This window comes from Rhinolophus hipposideros, assembly GCF_964194185.1.
Source record: "Rhinolophus hipposideros genome assembly, chromosome: 11".
Lineage (NCBI taxonomy): Eukaryota > Metazoa > Chordata > Mammalia > Chiroptera > Rhinolophidae > Rhinolophus > Rhinolophus hipposideros.
Genome location: NC_138057.1, coordinates 73,767,066 through 73,790,657, shown reverse-complemented (window position 1 = coordinate 73,790,657; position 23,592 = coordinate 73,767,066). Strand labels below are relative to the sequence as shown.

The window sequence follows — 23,592 nt, the reverse complement described above, 5'->3', positions numbered from 1 at the left end:
GCTATCCAGTTTGCACAGCACCATTTGTTGAAAAGATTATTTTTTCCCCCATTGAATTGTTTTGGATCCTTTGTTTAGAATCAATTGGCAATTACAGCTGATAATTACCGTTGAAAATTGTAAATGTTTGATTCTGGACTCTTAATTCTGTGCATATTCTTATGTAAGTACTACACTGTCTTGAACTTTGCTGAACTAGTTTACCAGTTCTAATAGTTTTTTAGTGGATTCCTGAGGATTTTCTCTATACATGATCATGTCTGCAAGTGGAGATAGTTTTACTCTTTCTTTCAGATTTGCACAAGTTCTATTTCTTTTTCTTGTCTAATTGCCCTGGCTAGAAACTGCAGTACATTGTTGAATAGAAGTTGCAGGAGTGAATGTTCATCCTTGTCTTTTTCTTCCTCTACAAGGGAAACATTTTGTCTTCACCCTCAAATATGATAGTAGCTATAGGTTTTTGTAGATTCCCTTTATCAGCTTGATGACATTCCTTTCTATTCCTAGTTTAAGTGCTTTTATCATAAATTTTTTATCATGGATTTTGTTAAATGTGTTTTCCGTGTCTGTTGACATGATTCATATTATTTCTTCATTTTCTTGATATGGTTTATTACATTAATCTATTTTTGGATGTTAAACTAACCTTGCATTCTTGGGACAAATCTCACTTAGTCATGGTATACAATTCTTTTTTATATGTTGCTAGATTTGGTTTGCTAATATCTTGTTGAGCATTTTTGCATCTCTATAGTTTTCTTGTGATGTGTTTTTTGGTTTTGATATCTGCATTAATATTGTTCTCATAGAATAAGTTAGAAATTTTTTCTTCCTATTCGTGTTTTTGAAAGAGTTTGTGAAAAATTGGTATTAGTGAATCTTTAAATATTTGGTAGAATTCACTGGTGAAATTATGTGAATCTGGGCTTTTTTATTTTTTGGTAGGAAGTTATAGAATTAGTAATTCTTGTTATAGGACTTGTTAGAGCTCTATTCAGATTTTCTATTTCTTCTTTAGTCAGTTTTGGTGGTTTATATTTTTCTAGGAATTTGTCCATTTCATCTAAGTTATCTAATTTATTGGTGTACATTTGTTTATAGGGTTCTTTTACAGTACTTTTTATTTATGCACATTTTGTCCTCATGTTTTTTTCTTTTACTGTTCACACACTTTGTACTTGCAGCAACTGCAAACTAATTGCCATTTTTAGATGCTGTTCCTTTGTCTAAATGCCTTTTCTCAGTCTCCATTTGAGGATTTGCTGTTTATTTTTCAAGATAATTTTTTTTCATGTGGTCTTCCCTGATTGCCCAGGCCAACTTTGTTTCTCCTTCCTTTGAACTTCATTGTACGTCTGCAACTTGTCATTGTCCTTGTTTCATTCCCAGAGCGGCTCAGGATCCTCCTCTTTTCCCTCCTGACAACCGTAGGGCCCCACACTTAATTGTTTCTTGGGAATTGCATGTTGAATAAATGAATGAGGTACGAAACCCTTCCTCTGAGCTCCCAGCCCATTTGGATGCCTCAAAGGCATCTGAAATTCAAAATGTCTGAATTCTAACTCATGACCTGCTCATTAACCTCAGTGAAGATCTGGTCCCCTTCCAGGGAGCAACACTTTCTTTTTCTTTTTCTTTCTTTTTTTTTTTTAAATCCAGTTATGCAGGCTAGAAACATACTGCTTTTGTCCTGGTCGCCTAAATTCCCACTCACCCTGCAGATTTAATTTATCAGAAAATTTTGATAGATTTACCCAAATATTTTTTAAAACTAGGTATTTCTTTCCATCTCAACTATCACTATCCTAAAACTCTCACTTTTTTTATTTTTTTTTAAACAAAACTAGGTAACTCCCATTCCTTCAGATCTTACCTCAGACATTACATCCTCAGGGAAACCTTTTCAGATCACCAGAGTAAACTTATTCCTTCTACTGTATGCTCTTGTAGCAGTTATCATAGTTTGTAATTATGTGGTTATTAACTTGTGTGGTGATTAACTTGTCTGAGCTTCTCTACTGAACCTAAAACTCAGTGAGGATATGTTTACCCACTGTTTTCTTTACCATTATATGACCATGCTCAATGCTAAAAAGATTTAATAAATATTTATGGAATGAACGAATCAGTGGAAATGATTTAATTTATGTGGAAATGCTTTTAAAATGAAAATTGCTAGAAAAAATTATTATTTTGAAGATCTCTTAACGTGTAGAAAAACTGTGATTGGTTTATTGCATTTACTTTTTTTTGGTTGGGTGTAGAGAAATTCTAAATTCTATTGGTACTTAAGGGTGGATCATCTTGGATAGATCTATTGCTGATTAGGCTTTTTTTTTTTTTTTTTTTAAACTGAGGTTATGGAATTGGTATAATAACAACAAAGCATGGGGTAAGGCCTCTCTGGAAAGCACTATAATACTTCCTAAATGACACCTTCTTGGTAATTATCACATTTGGTTTAAGATTTCACTTAGCACAAAATGGATTGCAGAAAGCCAAATCCTCGTATATATTCAAGTCAAGGTGATGACTTTCTTCACAATGGAGCACAGATGAAATAGCTCCCACATTTGTTATTCTGAATGGAGCCTGGGGATGAAATTCCAAGCAGCAGAACGCCACTTAACATTCTGCATGTTATTTTGCTCTTTAGTAGTATAATTGTAAAATGAGGCAATAAAACCGGAGAGGATATAATATTTATACCTGTGCAGGCACTTCACATGATAAAATGTCATGCGGGACTGTTACTCCATGCTGGTTATTTGGATAATGCCCCACCTGCCTAGTGACAGGAGGTGCTGAGTCTTGCATAAATCTTGAAAAGAAGGTTAGGGTTAATATAGTGAATTTTTCAGCAGGAAAAAAGGATATATCATGTGATATATGTGATAATAATAATTGCTACTCTTTGAGCACTGCTTTTGCGCCAGCACTGTACTGGGCCCTTGGGGACCAGAGAGGGACAAAAGGGGAGAGAATTAATATCAGTGAGTATTTTCCATGTGTCGATTACTCTGCTGCACACTTTAGTTACAATATCTCTAAACCTTATAACAACTCTGCCAGGTAAGTGGTGTTATCCCCATGTGTATATGACTGACTCTTGTTTATCTCATAAAAACAATTCTAACGACCTCATTGGAGTTGTTATAATTATCATGTTTAAACTTTGGTGCATTTTTTTTTTTTTAGTTTAAATAGTCTTTCTTTTTTTTGAGACAAAAAAAATTAATGAGAAGAGACAAAGAAACATCAAAGAGCTTTTCCCTCTGATTGCTGTGTTAGAACTTTTGCCTGAAAATAGGTTACATTCCTTCTGTTTTCAGCTGAATCCTCATTAACTTTACATTTTAATGATGTCCAGGGCAAATTACACCATTTATGGTCAGTGCCTTAAAGGGATGCTTAAAGGGGACTTAAAATTTTTTTTTTTATTTGAATGGTGGCTATATTTACCTCAGGAATATAAATTGATGCACAATTCTTAAAAAATAAATAAAAAGGAAAAAACACCCTTGAAATGTGGGGCTGGTTTTCCATTTCCAACTATTATGACAATTTAATTCAGAGAAAATTATTTTTAGCTTAAAGTAATCATTGAAGAGCATATTTATAATATTTGGGAGCGTGTAACTGGAACCAATGTCCTACATTTATTTTTGAAAATAGTTTCAGTGTCTCATTTACTTGGATTTCTATTCAATTTTACTGCTTAGCTTTAGAAATAATTCATTGGTGGTATATGCTCAATAGGAATAAATGAAGACAGCTTCTCCCAGTTATGAAAAAAGCTAGAGTGATTGAAATGCTAATATGTTGATAGACAGATTGTATTTGCACAAGAATGAGGGAATATGCTGTAAGGTGGAACTCTTCACAGGATTCCAAATTATTCAATTTAAAAGAACAATATGAACTGCAGAGCTGTGTTTTCGTTGTAAGCTTTGAATGCTTAATTATTATTAGATGATAAATTAGAATAAAGTGTCATGTTGTGTCAAATACTGTTTATTACCTCAACAATTATTTGGTAAGTGGATTAAGGGAAATTGGCCTGTCTTTGAGGGAACTGTAATTATGGGACTGCTGATCTAACATCAGGTGTTTTATAAGGTTTATACTCCTGCTTTTTTAATATGTTTAATTGAATCCCTTCTGTGTGCCAGGCAGTGGGCTAACGTCCCCGTTAAGGCTTTTTTTGAATGTAAGGAGTGGAATTTCTCTAAAACCAGCTGAAGGAGGGCAGGGATGGAGGTGGAGTGGTCTATTACACAGGGAAGAACAGGAAGCGCAGGAAGCAAAATGCAGCTGGACTTCAGGAAGACAAACTAGACCTGGAAAGTCATGGACGGGGCGACTCCATCTCTTTCATTCTGGCTTTGCTCATTCTCCTTTCTCTCCTGGCTTCTTTGGGTCATTACTTATCTTGATAGAGGTTCACATTGCCATCCTTAGACGTTCTAATCTTTCAGGTTAGGCTTCCCATGGCTAACAGACACTTCCTGTGTCTCTTCCCAGAGCAGAGGTGTGGCTCAGCCCAGGTTTTGGATAATCCCTGTGGTCACCCAGGTGTTATATGATGCACTGAGGGCCGCCCGTGAGAAGAGAGTGAAACATGTTTGGATGGAGGAGACGTGGCGCTGGCCTGTGTGTGGCCTTTGGTGGAGATGATGATACACATAAAGATAATTTCTACTTAAGGTGCGAGGACTACCCTGTGAATAAAAATGTGTCAACTACCTCAGTCACTTGCAGTATTTAGAAACTGAGGAAAGGATGGGAGGGTTTGGGGTTTACCATTGAGAGAAGGTGACATGATTTTCTTTTGGAATGCGATTCCTGAGGTGTAGGACTCCCCAAAAGTCCAAATCTGTACTTGGAGTTTGCTTGCTTGCAACTATGCAAGGAAACTGCATTTAGCAAGAAAAATAAATTTTCTTAGTTGGGTTTTCTTCCAGGTGCTACCCTGAATCATAGGCAGAAATATCTAATGTAGTCTAAGGAAGTTTTTGCAATGTTTGGGTTTGTCCGATAGTGGCTAATGACTCTTGATATGGCTGTTTCCTTACTTGTCAGTATTTCAATTTTCTGATGACCTGATTGAAGTACTAGATTGTGTATCGGCATCATCATCATTATTTTCCTTACAATTGTATATTAAAATGAAGCAAACTCAAGGGGTAGATAAGAGTGTGGCTATGACATTTGTTGAGCTCCTATTTGCTTTATATACACAGAGGGTGCCAAAAAAAGTATACACATTTTAAGAAAGGAAACGATTAAAATTGTAATAATGTATATCAATAACAAAAGATGAATACAAGTCACGTTTGACTTCTGCAATTACAAGAGGTGATCAAAGTGGTGACCATCAGCATCCAGACACTTCTGATTACGGCCAACTTGAGCAACGTTGCTTGAGCAATGTTGATCAAAGTGTCCACTTGTATATATTTTTTGGCACCCCCTGATATATGCATATATATGTATCCGTGTGTGTTTATTTTTCTTTTTAGAGCTCATAAGATATGAATTATTGCGTCCATTTTACATCTATTTCAAACTAAGACGTGGAGAAATGAAGTAACTTGCCCTCAGGTAATACAGCTAGTAAGCAGTGGATGGGTGATTCAATTCTAGGCCTGTTTCTTCCCACTACGCCGTGCTGCCTCCAAGGGAATGTGCTTGTGTCTGTGATATCAGTGTGTAAGGATGATGATTCCATTGTATTTTGGGAATTCATCTTCTCTGTTGGAACAAAATTTTGCTTCAGTATGGTTCAGTTCAAAGCCTTAGTTCTAGTTCATTGTGCTGCCATTTATAAGCCGTGTGATGATAGGCTGCATGAGTTAAGTTTTTAGTTTTTAATTTGTAAAATGGGATTATTAATGGAGCTTGGTATGAGGAATAGAGGAGCTAGTACAGTTTTTTGTCCCAACGTGTGTTTCTGTAAGGCAAATTCATTCTCAGGCAATTGGCAAGGGGAGGAATAGTGTCAGAATAAGGTAGAAGGTGCGATGGTTTGTATGTTTCCTATCTCTAAGTTATGTTAGCTGCATTCAAAGTAGACTAACGCTGTGTTCCTTGGTCTTTACATTTGACCAGATTCTCAACTTTCTTAATTTTTGTCTTTTCTTGGGAGGTCTTTAGGAAGAGAGAGCTTCTGACCCTGAGGTTTGGGATGAGATTGGCACGGATAGGGTCAAGATTCCTGAGTTGTGCTTGCAGCTTTTCTTTAGAGGAATAATATAATTTTGAATGATAATTTAAAAACAGTGTAGTGTTTCAGTGTTCAGAAAAGCTACATGTGTGTGGGTATGTATATCCGTAGTTTTACCCCTGGATAGGAGAATCTGGATGCTTCTGGTTGTGCTGATGCAACAAGACCATTTTAAAGTTGTGGTTTTGCCTCCTCTAACTTGACCTGGTTTGTTGAAAGATGCTCCGTCCTTTCGGGAGCAGGCAAGGGGGGCTAGTTGTGGAATATGTTTGTTGACTGACGAGACACTGGTGTCTGTGAATGCAGTGGGGTGGTGTATCTCTTTCATTACTTTAGTTACAGAGGATGTCGGATTATAGGAAAGCAGCATGCATCATCTAAAATGCAAAGGCTTTGACACTCAGCTTGGAGTTTAAATCCTGTCCTTTGATGGCCAGCCAGTAAGCTGACTTGATTGAGCAAGGCACTTAACTTTTTTGGATTTCAGTTTTCTCATCAATAATATAGAATTATTAGAGTTCTTTTGAAAATTGAATGGCATAAGAAATTTAATGATATGAGGTATTCAGAATGCCTTACTCACAGTAGGTATTCAGTAAAAGCTTAGGAAGAGAATTAAAGAAGATAACAAATATAGTTGGAGCCTGTTTTATGCAATAAATATTCCTGAACATTTTATATTATTACTGTTTTCGTAAATTAGCCACTGTTAAATGAAGCAGAATGGAACTTCTTTTGAAAAAGTCTGGTGGATTTTGTAATGTGAATAAACAACAATTTTAGTTATAAGACAGCATTAAAATTATTTTGAAAAAGCAATGTATACTTGCATAGAAATTTATTAATATGTAATAGTATTTTAGTATTTCCTCAAATTTGAAATGAATAGTGTGATACTAAGTCACTTCAAAAAAAAAATCCTATGATACGAAGTATTAAAACTTTGACCCAAAGTATAATACATTTTACCTACCTACTCGCCTTTTGGGCCACTTTTCTTTTGGAAATTTTATTTATACATCCTCTCTTTTTAATTAAAAAACAAACTATGTTAGCTTTTTATTTTTTAAAAAAAATCATGTTTCTTCTTTAAAATTTTATTTGAAAAAATAAATTTGTGTTATTTTTTTCAATTACAGGCAGCCAAGTCTCCTGAATAAAATAGGCAGAGTCAGGAAATTTACATGAGCTTGGCTGCACTAATTCTCTGGTTTCCTTCATTCTTGTTAATTCGTATGTGAACCCAGGGGTATTAGTACCATTAGCCTTTTCTCACAGTTATTTTTTGAAAATGCACAGTTGATGTGAGAGTGTTGTGAACTCTTTGGAGACATGGTGCCTTAATTTTGGGGTAAATTTTGTTCACGATCAACGTATAGCAACCTGTCATAATCTGCTAAGTGCCTGGTTTGTGTAATTGTCAGTAAAACTTCTGATTCAGCAGAGAATTTGTGTTCCCCATGAAACTTAATATCCCATGTGCCTAAGCCAAGAAGAAATAAGAGGAACTGCTGAACACCTACTATGTGTCAGACACCTGCTGGACACTTTATAAATAGGATCTTTAATCCTTATGACTCTGCAAGACGGAGCATATTCTCATTTTATTGATGGAGGCGAAGAAAACTGGCCCATCCTCATTGCTTTTGCCAGGCTTTGTAGCTGGAGCGCTCCCTGCCTCTACAACCTATATTCATAGAGACCCCAGTGAATCTAATGGAAATTAGGATGTATTTTGATGGAAAGTTAGTGACTTCCGTCTACTTAGTTTTTTTCCACTGGAATAAATGAAGTGTGTTGTGGAGGAGTGGCATTTTGAGAGTTTTTGTTGTATAAAGGTATTTAGATTTTCTCTAATCTTTTATGGAAATTAAGAGGAAAATTCCGAGATGTCCATGATAAAGAGTGAAGTAGTTTCTGGGCAGAGTCTAGATTCACTAGACTTTTGGAAGGACCCGTTGATTTTCGAGTTTATTATTATGATTGGATATTTGTGTGTTTGGGGATTGGGGAGCGTGATGTGTGTGTGTGTGTGTGTGTGTGTGTGTGTGTGTGTGTGTGTGTGTGTGTGTGTTCTCTCATAAAGCTAGAGGGACAACAGATTTCCCCCCCTTGGTGATTCTATAGTTGAAAGCTTTCTTTTATCATTTTGCTGCCATATGTGTTTGTGAAAATCAGTTGCGTTGTAAAAATTCTTACTTCCTGGAAACCAGAAACCCATTCAGTGAGTGTCTGTACCCTGACCGCTTCCTCTTCGTTATTTCTAAATGATAGTGCTGTTCGTATAGCATTCCAGGCGTTCATCTAGCCTGGATTCCTTTTTCACGTTTGCCATTCGGTGCTTTATCTCCTGTTTTATTTTGTGTCTTTGTCTTGATTAGGTCACCAAGTATAATAGAAGAGACATTTGCTTTGTTGTTGTTTTTTTTCTCTAAAGCAAGTTATTTTAGAAAGAGAGTTTACCAGTGATAAGAGCTGTTTATGTCCTAAGCTATTAATTTGTAATTAATGTTGCCTGGGCTCTCACATGTTGGCAGAATTGGTAACAGCTTGCAGAATTTTTTTAATTCACTTTTCTTTTTGGTATTTTGACAATGTCATTCATATCTCATGAAAAAGTACCTCAGACAGGTTAAATGTGTTACAACATGGAACGAAAAGGATGGAAGGAGACCCAGTGCTGCCTAGAAACCTTGATCTTTTGCCAAAGTATTTAAACAATTTAGTGTTTTGGTTTCCTAGCTCCAAGCTGCTTCTCAAATCCCTTGCTAATTAATCCAGTTAATGCTTTGTAGACTTACTATATGCAATGCTTTGGCTTGCTCGTCTATCATTGAGAAGTCCGTTTTGTTTCTTGGAGCAAACCTAAGCTCTGTTCGAGTGCAGTGCTACACAGGCGGCTTGCAGATATGAGTGCAGTTTTTCTTTTTCAAAACCCTTGAGTGTGTATGTATGTACATATATGTGTACATTCCCTGCCCTGCATAATACTTAGGCTCAAAATTTCAAGGTAAAAAAAGACACAAAATGGAAAATATAAATAGTAAACTTATCTCTCACATCAAACTAAAGAACTGATTTTATGCCTCCTCTGCCACTTACTGTATGAACTCTGCAAATTGTTTGACTTATTGAAGCCTCGCTTTTCTCATCTGTAAAATGGGGGAAATAATCCTACCTTCCTCATAGTGGTGGTGTTACGATAAAATGAGTACCTTAAATACTTAGCAAGTGCCCAGCACATGGTAAAACTCAGTAAATGATGACTTATGTGTTAAGTAAACTAACTTCTTCTGGTTAAATTTTGGTAAAATTTTGGAGGTGATAGGGTTCTTTCATCTATTTTTCTTTTTGGCAAAGGCATTTCAGATGTCTTTGTTTGTGTTAAGGGGACAAAAATCAAGCAATCATTCTTTTAACAGTAGTGTAATATGAAACAACAGTATTCTGCTTAAAACTCTGGTTTTAAGCCCCATTGTTGTGGTTATCAATACAAGTGATTTTTTTTTTAAAGTCTGAAGGACGAATTTCTCTCATTTGCTCCCTCGGAAGCTTAGGTGAAGAAAAACTGTGTGTTCCCTGCCCCCAATTAAATCAAACATTGAGGCAAATTCAGGAATCTTCACTGCTGGTGAAGCTGATGATGACTTTTTCTGCTAACCTATTTCTCAAATCCATGCATTATGCCTTTTAAGCTCAGAATATATCCTGGTGATTCAGAATTAATAGGGTCCTCATTAGATCATTATAGGAAATTTCACAATTTCCCCCCCAAGGATTTTAGAAAATTGGCTGCCAACCATGTAAATTTTAATTTTTTTTCAGCTGATCATTTTTATTTTTATGTTTAGAAACCCCCCCCCCTTTTTTTTTTTAATTTAGGCGTGACAGACAGGAAAATTCAGAAATCATGAGTTAACATCATGATGAATTACCACAAAGCTAAAGCACCTATATAACCCCCATCTAGGTCAAGAAATAGAACAACTAGCATCTTGCAAAGTCATCCTATGTATCCTTCCATTATCGTCCCCTCCATTCTCCTTACGGACAACCACTATCTTAACTTCCAACAGGATTGATCATTTTTGCCGGCTTTTGAACATACATAAATGGAATCATATAGAGTCATGAGTATGTATTTCACCTGGTTTCTTTTGCTGCACGTTACATTTATAAGATTATCCTTTCTGTGTGGCCCTGTGCTTTGACAGTTTCACTCATTGCTATACAGTATTCCAATACAGGAACATGCCACCGTCAATCCAGCCTTCTGTCTATAGACAGTTATGTTTCCCCCTTGTTGTTGGACATTTCGAATAATGCAGCCTTATGTCATTATTGTGAATATATCTGGTGCTTATATACTCACCTTTCTGTTGGATTTTTGGTTAGGAGTGAAATTGCTAGGTGACAGTGTATGTGCATGTTTCACTTCAGCATAAAATGCCAAGCTGTTTTCCAATGTGGTTGAACCAGTTCGTACCCCCGTCTGCTGTGTATGAGAGTTCCTGTTGCTCCACATCCACACCAGCACTTAATTAATATGAAAAGTCTTTTCAGCTGTAACCATTCTGGGTGGTTGTCCACTACGTTTCATTTTAGTTTTAATTTGTATTTTCCTGATTACTAATGAAGTTGAACATCTTTTAATATATTTATTGGTTATTTGGCTGGCTATCTTGTTATTTTTTTAGCAGTTGTTTTTGAATTGGATATAAGACCTTTGAGAGTTATATGTGTTACAATTATCTTCTTCTACTCTGTGGCTTATCTTTTGAGTTTTGCCAAATAGAAATTTTTACTTTTCATGTAGCCCAATTTATTAATTTTCTTTATGGTTAATGCTTTTTGTGTCCTATTTTAAAACTCTTTCCCTAGCCCAGAGATTTAAAAGATTTTCTCCTATGTTTCCTTCAAGGAGTTTTAACAGTTAATTGTACCTTTCATGTGTAGCTCTCCAGTGTACCTGAAGTTGATTTTCCCCCTTTTTTTCGTGTGGTGTGAAGGGCAGGGCAGTGGCAGCTTCAGCTGCTTCTTCTTGCTCCTTTTCTTCTTAGTGTTTTGCCATATGGGTTTTCACTGGACCTAGCACTGTTTATTGGGGGGAAAAATTATGCCTTCTCTACTGTTCTGTAGTGCCAATCATTGTATATTCAGAAGTAGATATATTTGAAAGCCTTGAGCAAGGATTTACATTTCTTTTTGGCATCGGGGCTAGCCAGCCGTCTCCCTCCCATCCCTTCACCCCATCCTTCCTTCTCTCCCAATCAGGGGTTTACGTGATTTGAAGATGTGCTTCAGTTTCTGTGAGGATTCAGGTAGTTTCTTTTCACTTTTTCTTGTAGGGTGTCATTATTTAGGGTCTAAACCCAAAGCCTGAGGTACTTCCTGGGACCCCCTCCGTTTCGTGGGCCCTGGCTTCTAGTTTTGTACTCTTTGCCCTACCGGTGATTTGAAATGTCTGATCACCTTTTCGGCTCTTATTTGCCTCTCCTGGAACCAGCCCACATCTTTAGGAGAAATGTGGCCCCTAATGCTGAAATAATTTTTTTTGAAGATTTCTTCTCCTGGATCTTGGCTCAGTTAAATTTTATACTTTTTTTCATTTTCTTTTTTTGGTAATTCTTTGATGCCTTTGAACAGGTGTTCTTTTTTATATTTTATTCATCTGTTCTATTTTTTTTTTCTGAATAGGAACATTGATCTCAATCCTAGTTCACTTTAACTGGAGTGCAAATGCAGCTAGCATTTTAAAAGGAGGCCTTTATTCAGGCAGTGGTTATAATGTCTCATAACATTCATTCTGTGAGGACGATGGTGCTATCCCCATTTTCCTCATGAGGAAACTGATGCCTGAATAGGTTAATGAAGCTGTCCAAGGTCACACCAAAATCTTTCCCCTGAGGCACTAAATATTCTGTTCTAGGTTTTCTTCTCTTTCACACATTGGGCGTTAGGATAACAAGCACCTTGATATTATATGGCAGGCAGGTACACAGGAAATATTAATAGAAATGATACAGAAATGAGTCCAAATAGAATGATTATTATGTGGGTGTATATATGCAATGTATTAGGTTGGTGCAAAAGTAATTGCGGTTTTTGCAATTATTTTTAACCTTTAAAACCGCAATTACTTTTGCACCAACCTAATAGACTACCGAACACCTGTACTTAATTTTGTATGCATGAATAATTGGATGTGAATCCTCCCACACAATTAGTTGAGTTGTATTTAACTATTTTTCAATGGGAAAATCATTTTCCAAGTATTTGTCATGCGCTGCAAGCTCAGGCTTGGATTGGTTAAATATCTCTCTGTGTATAATTTTCATTCCATACTGTGTGATTAATCATGGGTTTGTAAGAATTATCGAAATTATTTTCCAGCTTTAAGTTAGGTTTAAATGATTATTTATTTCTAGAGTCTCGCTTTCTACTTTATCTGTTTTCATTTCGCTCTGGGTCATCATCAGTGTGAAAGAGGAGTTTTACAAAGATTTTTTTGATAGACCTCCCGCTAAGAGAACCTAACTGATGTTTAAGCCTCGCATCTGATGAATGGGTAAGATGGTTGTGCACAGGATTTGTGCCAACATTGGAGGGTTTTGGGGACATGCCAGATGGGATGTCAGGTGATGGGAGAGAACAGAAAGATGGTGTCTTGAATCAAGCCTGAGGGGCAGGAGGCACATAAAAAGAGGAGAGCTGGTATTGAGACCCTTAGCCGAGGGACACAAGAATAGCATGGGATATTAGCATGGGATACGGTGCGAGGTATGGTTTGAGAGACGAGTCATCTGGAAGTGAGGTGGTGAGGAGGAGGAAATGTGCACCACAGCAGTGACTCGTGGGTAATGGGGGAGAACGTGGTGGCCTTTCTGGCCCAGACATTTGGAAATAATTTTTTCCAGTCCATAGTGCATCTGAAGAATCTTCTGTATTAATAAACCTTCCCTAGGTTATGCTGTCTTAACAAATGAACAGAAGGGACCCCAGAAATCTCAGTGGCTGAGAAGAACAAACATTTGTTACTTTTCCCACAGTACATATTGGTTGTAGCCCTATTTCAGGGTCAGCATTGGATCTCACTCAGGGACCCAAGCTGAAGGAGCAGCCCTCATCTGGCACATGCTTTTCTCATGGTGGCAGGAAAAGAGAAATGATGGAGCTGTAATGACCTGTAAAGCTTTGGCTGCGAATTGGCACAGGCCACTTGCATTCAGATTTCTTTGGCCCCAATTCCACAGAGAAGGTCATTGCAAGTCACATGCCGACAGGCAGGGATGTATAATTTTCTCCAAGAAGTAGCAGTGAAAAATTGGGTACAAAAATTACAACCAATCACATCTTCCTTTTCAGATGAGACTTTCATGTGAGAAGGGGTACGGATCTTGTAGAATTGGAGCCAATTTACATTATTTCATTGATTTTGGAACACATTTTCTCCCATAGTTTAACGTGTGCAATCATGATGCATCTTACAGTAGATCTGGTCTTATGATCTCTGCAAGCCAGGCAGCTGCTGTGATGTCATTGCCGAGGCATGGGAAAGCTGGGGGTTAGTCCTGGGGGTGCGATTGGTCACCTGCAACTGTTGACGTTTCAGGACTGTTTGAGAAAGGAATACGTGTCCTGATTTTCATTTGACTACTTCTGTTGACATCCTCTAGTCTCTAGTAAAATCAGCATCTGTTACAGAAGGGGTGTTAGTGGCTTGGGAAAAGGTCTTGGAGGCGATCCTGGAGCATGTAATTTTTTCTTTTTTCTTTCTTTCTTTCTTTCTTTTCTTTTTTTTTTAAGGAAAAGCTGCATCAGCAAGTGCTTCTGGGAGCCCAGGGATGATATGTGGAAAAACCTTGATTGAGGATTTTGAGTTGAAAAGTGATTTAAAAGAGGTGTTCTCTGAATGTGAAGAAGTTTTAGGAATACTTTCACTAATTTACTATGCTTATAGGTCACTTTTTATGTTTGCACGGTAGTGTCAGATTAAAAAAAAATCTGTTCTAAAGAAAGTTAATTTTACATGATAAGAAACCATTGTACCTCGATGTAATTTCCCCTCCTTTTTCCCCCTTTGGTTAGTAATAGGCTGGTAGTGCATTTTACTCTCAATGGCTTCTTTGGTTTTATGAAATACGGTAACTTGCTCTTCGCACTCTTAAAAAATGCTCCGTATTTATTGTGTAAATGGAGCCAAGGTTTCTTTCTTAAAGGCCTTCTTACGTACCTTGAGATTAACTTTGAGATAATGTTATTCTACTTTTAAATAAGATTTATAAAAGATGGGTGCATAATACCAACATTCTTGAACTGAAATTTTATTCATCATTTGGTACCACACAGTGAAATTAATCTTTTTCTCCTAAAGGGTAAACTTTTGGTAAGGACATGAGTTTTGTTTTATTTTGTAATTATTTAATCTTATACTGGAGTAAATGGATAAAACCTTCTCTTTTGAAACAAAATAACATTTTATAGTAGTACTTTAGATAGAGATTGAATGGTTAGTTTGTATCAGGAAAAAAAATGGATAGAATATATAGGAACCCATCTGGAAGAGTATTTTTGCCATTTTGTCATCTGTCTTTCATTCACTTTGTGGCCCTCTCAGTTTTGAAGTTACATATGTGTTTTGAATTTAACTTATATACATTGTAAAAAAACCCAGAAAGTTAATGATATGTAGTTGCTTGGTGATTTTCCAAATCTGAAAATTGATTTAACAGTAAACTGAGTACGTACTTTCTTCACATTGCATTCAGCAAATGAGGCGTTGGGGTAGAATTTACAAAGATGAGTGGGGCACTGCTGTGCCTTCAGAGAGCTTTCAGTCCCTTGTTGGCAGGTGACTGGGAGTGAAAGGTGGTGTCCCCACGCGGGGTTTGTGTGGCATTGTGGTTTAGATGCTAAGAGCGTACGCTTTGGAGTCTGTCCTCCTCCGATTTTAAATCCTGGTGCTGCTTCACCTTCTGCAAGTTTCTTCACCTCTCTGAGCCTCGGCTTCTCCAGGAGGGTGGTGGTTGTGAGCACGTGGCCCACTGCAGAAGCCCAGCAACTGTTAGCCGATGCTGTGTGGTGGTGTTCACAGCTCTGCTCTCCATCAGTGTCCTGTAGGAACTTGGAGTTCGCTGTCGAATAGACCTGGCCAGATTCCCGTTCCTCTGACTTCTGTTGAGTGTGTGAGGTCACACTGTGCACCGCACAGCTCCTCTTGCATTTCTCCTCAGGATCTCAGACTGAACGAGGATCTTCCCCCGAATCTCACTCCTCTACAGCTTTCCCATCTTAGAGTTGCTTGTGCTAGAAACCTGGGAGTCATTCTCCCTCTCTCCGTCTGGGTCTCTCTTCTCACTCACTCACTCACTTACCCACCCACCTTTCATGTCCACTTCTGCCTCTTATCTCAAGTCGGCTAACTTCTCTTTCTCCCGTTGCTACCACCTGTGTCAAAATCCGCACCCTTTTGCAGACTACTGCTGGGGCCGCCCAACGAAACTTGGTGAGCATCTGACCAATCCCAGTCCAGTCTTCGCAGAATAGCTAGAGTAATCTTTGGACAACACAGCTGATCCTCTTCCCTACCTTGCACTCCTTCTTGTTCACAACTTCTCAGTGGCCTCCTTTTGTACCTGAAGAGAGACCAACGTCCTTACTGGGGCCCGTGAGACCCTGCATGGCTTGGCACCCCCTCCTGCTCCAGTGCCCTTGTGCTCAGTGATCGTCACACGGCCTTTCTTTTGTTTCTTCTTTTGACCCAGATTCCTTCCTGCCTCCCGTTTGCCTCTAATCGGTGCTGTCCCCTCTGCCCACACCAGTCTCCATTCCCCCACTTTTGCGTGTGCAGTTACTTTGCGTCCCTGAAGTCTGTGCTCGTGTGACAATTCTTTCAGGAGGCCTTTTTAAATGTCGGAGGTTAAGTCGGGTCTCTGTTCTGTGCTCTCAAACATGCCATGTGTTTCTTTGTAGTGTTTATCTCCCATTTACTATCTTTCTTTCATGGACTCTCGTGTTTTGAAGGCATAGACTGTATGTGTTTTGTCTACTGCTCAGTTATTGCCAGAGTTTAGCACAGGACTACCTGACACAAAAGTGCTCAGTAAACATTTGTGGAAAGGACGTATATTTATTGAAATGAACGAGCATTACTTGCCTCATAGGATTGGTATGAGAATTAAATTAGGACATAAATGGTATCTTATTGTATATTATGGGGTACATGTGAGTTTGTAGTATTTGTTTCTCTCCGCTTCTTCCATGCCACCCTTCCCCCACCGTCCTAAGCAGGAAGAAAGGCCTAGCAGCAGTGTTCACACTGTAGTTTGTAACCCACTGTTGGGTAATGAAATCAATTTTGTAGGGCTTGAAGTGAATTTTTAAACCATGAAATAGAATAGAATAACAATTATCGGAGAAAATAACACATAGTAAGGAAAGTGTCGTTCTGGAGATGTTTGGTCTGTGGGTGTATGCATGATTCAGGTGGAACTGGAACATTTCTTAATGAGGATGATGGTGGAAGAGGTTTGAAAGACACCGTTGCAGCTCTAGCACAGTACAGTGTGGTGTCTGCAACCTGTGTTTAAGTGAGGGCAGCTCAACGAGGAGACATCAGTTCTTTAGGGAGTGTCGTCCCACATATCCTTGTGACTTGTGTTCTAAAAGGCACTAGAATCCTCCTTAGGTGTCAGTGGCATCACCAAAACTTCTGGGATTACCAATTTCCCTCCCCTTACATAGAGCCTGTATCTATCTATTTTTGACATGTATGTTTATGAAAGTAATTTTTACTTCTGTATGTTGTATCCCATGGCCTTTTCCACTGTATTGAAAAGACATCTCCAATATTGTTAATATTTATTATAGTGACATCTGTCTTATATAAACTATGTAAGATGTTAACATTGTATTATGTCTGTCGTAATGACATTCTCTAGCAGCTCAAATTACTGCTCTTACTAAATTTTATTGCCCTGGTGACTTTATAGGGTAGTATTGTTAGTTTGATAAAATCAAATGCTATACAGATATATAAAAACCCAAATTATATATTGGGTCAGAGACAGACCCAGACAAAAAGAAATCAAAGCATTTAAGGATTAAGGACTAAGGATTAAGGTGATAGTAGTTATTATAACTACTATCATAGCGCGGTAAGTGATCATTTTTAAATGAATTTTTTATATAGGTTTGAGAAACATTTGTATAACTGAACTATGGTTTTCTTCTTTAAGGACAGTGGTCAGTTCCAAACCTTTGATGCTGTTGGCTTTTTCTGCATTAATCATTGTTTTATACTCCAGTCTCCAAGGATGCATAAATTATGGTAATAGAAGAAAGGGGAGGGCTGCAGCTCGTGGTCGCTGCTGCATTATTGTGTCCACTGGGATGGTATTTTGTGTGCTTGTCCTCTGCAGATTGCTGGGTTGGAGAACTAGATCCCACCCCCCACAAAGCTAGAGACAACACTGAATTTTAAAAGGCACGAGAAAACAGTCCTATTAAGTGGTCTGTTTGGAACTCTTACAGACTTGATGGAACAAAATTATTCTTGGGATTTTAGGAAATCTCATGCAAGCATAGATTGTCTCCTTTCTTAGTTAATCTGTTTTGTAGGAATGAGCGGCAAATGCTCAAATCATCCAAGTTGTTGCCTCTAATCCTCTATAAGGAAAGCTTGTGCTCCAGTCACAGAGTTCAGTTTTCACGTTTTATTCCTGATTTCCGCCAGCCATTGCAGACTGGCTAGCTCAGTGCTGCCCTGCTCTTAGCACAGGAGCTAAACGGTGGTTGCTTGTTTATTCTTTCTTTCTTTCTTTCTTTTTTTTTTTTTTTTTTTAAGGAGGGCGCAGCTCACTGGCCCATGCGGGAATCGAACCGGCAACCTTGGTGCTATCAGCACCACGCTCTAACCAACTGAGCTAACCGGCCATCCCTGCTTGTTTATTCTTTACATTCTTTTTCATTTTAAAGGTGTGGCAAATATTTTGGAATATTTGGGAAATAAAAAATTTTACATGCCATATAAAAATTTCCCAACACTGGAGACCATTCTTGTTATTTTATTATATGTATTTTCAGCTTACTGTCTGTTTACATGTAACAGAATACTGCATATATCTTTTTCTGAGGAAATTGAGATGAAATGAATATTTTTAAGGAAGACATACATTACCAAATAAATGAGGGAGAGGAAGAAAACTTACCTGGAACAATATTCACAGAGGTATTTGATGAAGTTGTCTAAACACTATAACTAAAAAGTTGCCAGTTCCCAATAGTTTGGTTAGTCAGCATTCACATCTTTGCTATTTAAACTGTTCTAAAATAACATTTCTCAGAGGCATTCTTCTTCACTTTACTAAGTTGTTGTAACCAAAATTCAAAACTGTTAAGACAAAAAAGAAAATTACAGACCAATGTTATTTATGACGAGGCAGCTGACATAGATAATCAGTGGTAGTGGTTTTGCCGTAGCCATTTTTTGAAATCAGATAATCAATTTTGTATATTTTGAATATAGGATGTTATCATATTATTCACTATGGACATAAATGACTTACACATCAAAAATTTAACCCCACAAATGACAGTTTATCACATGTAAGATACAGAAAACAATAATAATAAAATGTTATTATTTTTAATTGTCAATTGCTGAAAAAACACCTCAAAACTCACTTAACACTGATTTAGTATTTCTTGTGCTTCTGTGGATTAGCTGGGCTCACCTAGGCAGTTCTTCGGCTCTGTGAGGTGTCAGCTGGAGTCACTCATTCAACTGGGAGCTCAGATGTCCAAGATAGCTTCACTCATGTGTCTCATGCTTCACCTGGGTGGCTGGAGCAGCTGGGTCCCGGCCGGGCCTTTCTCTGTCTGTGTGGCCTCTCCATTCTGAAGTCTAGCCTGAGATTCATGGCAACCAGATCCCCAAAGGATGAAAGGAGAAGCTGCCAAGGCTCTCAAGGCCCAGCTCCCAAAGTGGCTCGGCGTAATTTCCACTGCATTCTGTTGTTGAAAGCAGGTTACAGAGTCAGCCCGATTGAAGAAGAGGGGAAACAGACCCCACGCTGCTCAGGGGGAGACGTGGCGTGTCCCCAAGGGATGGGACTAATTGTTGGTGATGTCTTTGAAGACCGTCTCCCATGTTAGCTTAAATAGAGCACTTCTGAGGCCTTGAAGCCTTCGATGTGCTCCTTCGCTGAGTTTGCCCTCCTGTTATCCATCCGGCACTCCCACCCCCCAGATAACCACTGTACCCCACCTCGCAAAAATCATTTTCTTGCTTTTCATGATTATTTTACCATATATGTAGGTATCTTTAAAGAGCATATTATTTAGATTCCATGATCAATGTGAATTTATTTCTTAAAAATCTTTTAAGTTTTAATTCAGAATACCTACAGTGAAGATAATTTGTAAAACTCAGAAAAGCAAAATGAAAAAAATTGAAATAGCTTCTGATTTTCATTCCTAGGTGTAATCATTGATTACACTCTTGGATATATTAACACACATGCACACACCTCAGCTTATATCAACTGTCTCTTGTTCTCTGAATCTCTTTGTTTCTTGACTTTCAATAGGGCTGCTATATTATCTGAATCTATAATACTTGGTTCCTGAATTTTGGCTGACAAATAGCAAGAATTCCAAAGGTCCTACTCTGTCAGGATTGTTAGAATTTGGATAGTGAATAATGCCTGTGTGTATGTGTACACACGTGTGTGCACTTGCTTGTATGGTGTGTGATTTTAAGCAAAAGCGGCAGAGGATCTTATAGTAATGCTGCTCTTTCAACTTTGGGATGGAGAAATGGTCTCAGTAGCTTGTTGTTAAATACTGTTCTGCCATAGTTCTGAAACTTGAGTGTGCAGCAGTCCCTCAGAGAGCTGGTTAAAGCACACTTGCTCAGAGTTTGATTACGTAGGTCTGGTAAAGGCCTGAGAACTTGTATTTTTAACAACTTTCTAGGCGATGATGATTCTGCTGGCCCAGGGACCACACTTTGAGAACTTCTGTTCTACAGTATGATTTTTTAATGGATATGTTGAAATTCATCACGTAAATGCATCATAATTTATTTAGTCAATCCCTTATAAGGCAGGCTGTCTAGTTTTGCTATTGTAGACAACACTGTAATGAGCATCATTATGTACATTTATTAGCATTTCCTTTTCATATATTTCTAGAAGTTGAGTTACCTGGTCAAAGGGTTGGCACATTCTTAAGGCCGTAGTATATAATGCCCAATCATATTCCAGAAGACAGTACCCACTGTATTCCAACTTGGGAAATATGAGAGATTTAAATGAACATTCTGGAGTCTCTGGGGAAGTTTCCAAAGAGGACTCCCCAAATAATTTAACATGGAAATAAATATATTGCCTCGTTAAGGTTATTATTTTGTGAGAGCAATACTCATTTAGATGTAAAAATTCTAATGTATTAAAAAAATTGATGAACTTATCATTATACCTTTCACATGGATGGTTAGCATTTTTAGGTGTATGTCTTCAGATGAAAGGATCCACTCTTCCTCTAACCTCCAAACGTGTGGACCAACATGCTATAATCTCCTACAGTGAAATTCTTGTAATTTTACATTTCCTGTTGTAAGTTGTTATAAAGATGAGTTATCTTTCAGAGCAGCTCTGGGGAAGGTAATAATCTCTGATCTTGAAGGCCAAAGATGTAGTCCGAATCTTGTCCCTGTCACTTACTTTGTGACCTTATTAAGCTCTTACCATTAAGCTCTAACCTCAACTTTGCCATCTATGAAATGATGAGCGTAGCACCTGGAGTTGTGTATGTGGAGAGCTCAGGTACTTCTGGAAGAGGGTAGTAGTGTCTTGTGGAGCCCATGGTTCTGCCCCCAAGGACCTGCTCCTTAGGCTTGCGGGAGCCTCACCAGTGAGAGACCAGTTAGCAGTCTACAGCCTTTTCCATCCTGGTGGCCATGTTTTCGCCCCTCAGAAAGGGTACGGATAGAGTTAGTGCAGGACTGGTGAGAATTACTGTCTGTGTTTAGAAAACCTGTTTCCCTGCTTTATGTATCCACTACATTCCATATTCCTTTAACTTTTTCTCTGGATCATTTTGAGGATTTCGATTCTAAAGCATGTCAAAGTTCTTTGAAAACTCGACAGTGTTTTGTGAACTCAAAGTAACATGATGTTTGGCTCTAGTCAAGAGACTGCTATTGAAATGAATCACTCAAGTGGCCCTCAGGGGTAGTGTTAGAGGGCCAGGTAATTATTATTCCTCCAAATTATTTTCTGATATTTGTTACAGACTTTTGTTACAGACATTTTTTACCGATTTTTGATGTATCAAACATTTCCAGTTTAAGAAAAAGGTTATATTAAATAAGTTTGTAAAGTACTTATTTGGCATTATAAATCTCCTTAGAAACAACTTCATCCGCACCATTTAATTTCTCAGGCTAGCCCATAAAACCTTTTTCACACACCCCCCCTTTTTGTAGGGAGAGTTTGGTACAGATGAAAGTTTGGACTTGAGGTTAAATCTTGGTTCTGTCACCAAATAGCTGCATGACTTTGGGCGACATCAGTTAACCTCTAAGGTTTGGTTTCTTCATCTGTAAATTGAGAATGATAGGATTGTTGTGAAGATTAAAAAAGAAAATGTTAAGTCACTTTGGGGCCCATCGCCAAAGAGGTCTTCCATTATTGTTTCCTTTTCTCCTTATCTGCTGAACATGGCTCTAAGTTTTCCTCCTCTTTTTGGGTTACTACAGTAGTTTTGTTGTGTGTGTGCTTTTTTTTTTTTTTTCGTACAGATTGCTAGAGAGTCCTGAGAGACTAAGTTATAGATATGTTTAGCCACCTCATTTTGTTAGATGTTATATGATAAAGGAGAATAAGATCAGTTTGAAAAATTAGATAGTTCATAGCAATGTGTATCTTTAGGAATTCTCTCAGAAAGCATACTTTTACTAAATGAAAACAATTTCCCCCTTTGTGTGTGTGTGGGAGTTGTTAGAAGTTACCCCTGATGGGCAGCACGATGGCTGTTGGCAGTAACTGACTTTCTGATCCTTTTTGAATTAGATGTGTTTAGTGTGTTGCAGTTGTTTGTAGTCATGCGAATTTATTGAAGCAGTTATATGATCAAATGTGTATTTGGGGGGGGGTGTCAGACTTCACACATTTGCTGATTATCTAGTTAGGAATACTGCTCATGCTGGTCAGTGGTTCCTGCTGATTTAAAAACAGACGGTGCACCTGTACATAGTGCTTAGATTGTATAAAATCGGTTGTATTAGCATCTGACACTGCAGGAGAGCAAATTATACCTCGAACGAATAATTTTAAAGAATACAGCTGTTTGTGATGTCTTTGTTGTGAAGGTACTGTTTTATTTTCATCATCTTAGTTTCAGTAAGATTTAATTTCCTATCTAACCACATCACTTCTTTGCTGGTGGGATTTAATCTTTATAGGTTGAGTCGTTTTTAGTTTGATATTTTTAATGAAGAAGATTGTCAGCATTAGGAATTACTTTGAGGAATTTTAATTCATTTGTTTTCAGTGAAAGTTGGAATCTTTGCTGAACTCACACAAATATCATTCCGTGAATAGATCTAACTGATCAGTTTTAAAAATAGTTTATGAATAAAGTATTAATATTCTAATATTGCACCTGTAGTTTTCTTGTTTAAACACTTTTTTAGGTAGCATCCCTTGAACACAGGAAACTAGTGTGCATTGTTTTATAATAAAGAAGTGGTTGTTCTCTGATTTGATGGTTTGAATTGTGTGAATTGGAGAGCAATGTTTTTTTAGCATGACACTTTGGGAATTGCTACTTGGTTAGAATACTTTTGTTCCAAGGTCTCTTTGAGTCAGTTCCTATTAAAAGTGAAATGTGACAACCTGTACAACAATGAGAATATTTGAACAATACAATACTTGTATTATTATTGTATGGCTTTGAGGAAAATCTCATACTGTGTCTAATTGAATTTATTATGCTTGATGAATGTTTTAAACCGAAGAGTACCTTTTTTGTTTACTTGACCATTGAGTTTACATTTTTAAGTATATGTAAAACATACAATAAAGTATGTAGAATGCTGAAAATTTGTAGCCTGGAAGATAATTATACAGCAGTTGCAGAATAGCATTTGCAAAGAAATTCTGTTAAAAATTACATTCTCAGTAAGTTAGGTTCTAATAGATGGCAGGAGAAGGAAGGGGTGAAAAATATTAAATTAACATTTGCTTTCATTAACAGTTCCTGTGAATTTTTATAAAAGAATTGATCACAGTGAATTTATTTGGTAAATTATCAATGTCCGTATTACATACCTCCTTAAGAATGCCTTAGAGTGTCATTCA

At 37.6% G+C, this 23,592-nt stretch overlaps 1 protein-coding gene across 2 annotated transcripts in view; it reads left to right on the top strand.

The window, feature by feature from the left end:
• The window catches only part of DENND1A (DENN domain containing 1A), a 481,754-nt gene that overhangs the window by 68,318 nt on the left and 389,844 nt on the right, over positions 1–23,592 (top strand). The window lies entirely within an intron of this gene.